Here is a 3,409-nt window from a genome sequence, read left to right as displayed (position 1 = left end):
AGAGGGGTTCTTTCAATGTCCTTTTAAAACAATCTATCATCCTCTTCAAGGACATTCCCCATATTTTTCATTCATGCATTTATTCTTTATCAGTAGTGCATTGTAACTTTAGTCATGTTCATAAATGTATCATTAATATTTTCATATTTTGAAAGGTAGGTAGTTGATTCTCACTTTCACTAGTGAGTACTCAGGTTGTTCATAGGTGCAACAGATTTTTTGTTGTATTTTATCCTCAACAAGATTCAAATGTCATGAACACAATTTTTGCAGCAGACTTTATTACTTATTACTCGTCAACACGGTTATAAACATGCACCATGCATCTCAAGTCAAAAATAGTCTATTGCATATACCAACATGCAGATTATTAGACTCATACATGAGTTGATGCTCACTAGTAGCATACCTCATTTTATTTTTTCTTAACAATTCCCAAATGTGCCAGTGTTGCAACCTTTAGCTTTGATACCACTTGTAACATCCCCTGGTAGCATCGCATGAAAATGTGAGTTAGAGTTTTTTACACAATTTACCCACAAGTAACTATCATAATTACTATTTTAGATTCTTCATTAACCATTAGATAGGGTCTCCATCATTACATAGAGTAGCTTTAGTAATGGAATAGTAAATTACATAACCATTCATTAATTCCATAATTCTTTTAACTCAGTTAGTTAATCGTATTCTTAATAATATAAACATCACATCATGCAAGGAATCATCATCAACAAACTGATACAATAAGCCATCACATCATTGAACACCAATATACCCTCAAAACCCCGTAGGCTGAAAACTAACAAAAGTCTAACTTTATTATTAAACGCTGGTGAGGGCCTTCACCCTATAAGGGAGTTCATCCCTTAACCATTGTCATAAAATATTACAAATAATATCATCTCAAAAACAACATAACTTGTTATAAGCTAATACAATCATCATGACATCATTTACCCACAAACCCTTAAGCATTGTGTCTTTAGGGCATGGTTCTTGCCATCAGTGGATTATTCTGCATATGATATTCCTTTAATTTGCATAGACCACTAACTTATTGCTTGCCATAATGGTAACTTAATACATCTTTATATGTCGCAAGCTTTTTCTGCAACTGATATTGTAAGCAACCTTTGATATCATGATTAAATCAAGTATTAATCAAACCAATTCATAAATCCATACTAGTGGTGCTTGATTATCTATTCATGCAAATTAATGAAATACAAACAAAATTTTGCAACATGCTTCCTTTAACAACACCGCATATGCATTAGTTATACGTGTATAATCATTAATATATTTCTATAAATAAATACCACATTAACTAATATTCCCCTTGCATAAAACACACATTCTTGCAAGACAAATCACTAAAAATTTCCAGACATTCCTTTAAAGAAAACTAACACATCAGTTATGATCTTCGTGAATGTGAATTACATAAACTTTTTCAAAATAACTAGCCCTTCAACTATTACTTTTGGTGCATGCAAATACATAAAGAAAGCTAACACAACAAATGTTGTTCCTATGCATGCAAATGCATATACTTTCTAAAAGAATGCCTAACACAATAGAGCATGCAACACATGTTTTCGTTTCAAGGAAATCTAGCATAATAGGGTACGCAAAAACATGTTTTCTTTTTCCATAAAACTAATGAAATAAAGCATACTAATACATGTATTCTTTTCCAAATATTATACCGACATTACCCATATATATATTCCAAGGAAACCAACACATTACTATGGTTTTTGTGCATGTAATTCATCTTCTTTCCCAAAGAATATTTTCCAATGTAGGCTAACACAACATGCTATCATTTTTCACATACAAATGTATATTCTTTCCAAAAAAAAGTTAATACAAATCTTGCATGCATATACATGATCTTATTTGAAAATAGACTAACATAATAGTTATGATAGCATAAAAGTAATCACATATAATTTTTTCTAAAGAAATAAAGCTCAATAGTTCTATCCATGCGAAGAACATATCTCTATAACACAATGACTATTCTTTGTGTATGCAAGAGCTTATTATAATAACCCTTCTTTAATGTACGCAACACATATTCCCTTCTCTAGAATTCTACCATCATCAGCTAATATTTTCATGTAAACAAATACATACTTCTTTTTGAAAAAGAAGTTAATATACTGTCATTTATCTATTTTTCTACATGCAAGTTTCTCATGCTTCCCTTTCAATAATTTACCATAGCTAACCCTATTTTATGCTAAAACCCAGGCAAAAATAATGAGGCTAACTTAACCTTTTATGCACCTAAATCAAGAAATTAACACAATTCATCTAGCCAGACAATCTTTTCAAGAGATTATTATTTTCAAGAATATTTACATAATAAATTTTTCTATATACACGCAAAAACATGTTTTCTATATTGCAATGAATACCCTTTTGTACATGCGAAATTTGTTTTTTTCTAACACAATGACCCTTACTTCAATGCACATAACCTTTTCAAGAAACAAACATGTGTTCTTGTTCTTGTATGAGTGAGATTCATATGCATGTTTTAAGAAAAAAATCTTTATTTTTCGTCAATTCAGGTACAAAACTCCTATACATGTATTTTTGCTCTCAAATCCTTCCAGTGTTTAAATAAACAACATAGGTAATATATGCATACAAATTCATCAAAACCCTTCCAAGATCATTAATCTAATTAACTTTTCTCTTTGACAATGTATGCAAAGACATTTCACTTTGAAATCTAATACAATGATGCATGCAATTAATATTTTTTTTCAAGAATTAACATAGGAATTTATTTCAAGAATTCCAATATAATGGATATTATTATTGTGCACATATTCCTATTAATATTCTATAGGAATCATGCTAATATCTCCAAGGAAATTAATAATCTAATTTTCTCTCATAATTTCCTCACAATCTTTTCTTTAATGAAATAACTTATTTTCTTTCTCTTTTCATAAGAAAAGTTTACATACATTCTTTTCATGAAAAATATCATGATTTATTTAATCTTTTTGTGTGCAGGTTTCACGTGTGTTTTCTTTGCAAGAAAACAACATCCATAACTTATTTTACCATGCAATTTTCTTTCAAGAAAGTAATAGGATTTCTTTATCTTTTACCATGGAAATTTCACATGCATTCTTTATGAAAAGTAGTATGATTTCTTAAATCTTTTTGTTTGTAGGATTCACACGCATTCTATTTTCAAGAGTAACAACATCCCTGCAATATATTTTTTTAATAAAACAACATGGTTTCTTTGTTTTTAATATGTAAAGTTCTCATGCATGTTTTTAGAAAATTATTGCATAGAAACCATGCAGAACCTTCCAATGAAATAATTAATTCCTCTACACAAAATCCCTACAACTTTCAAGAGTCTAGAGCAATA

The sequence above is a fragment of the Pinus tabuliformis genome, chromosome 1_1, assembly GCF_031772625.1.
Source record: "Pinus tabuliformis cultivar Carrire ecotype Pingquan chromosome 1_1, CPIR1, whole genome shotgun sequence".
Classification (NCBI taxonomy): Eukaryota; Viridiplantae; Streptophyta; class Pinopsida; order Pinales; family Pinaceae; genus Pinus; species Pinus tabuliformis.
The sequence above is the reverse complement of the archived record's forward strand: the minus strand, read 5'-3'. Positions refer to the sequence as shown.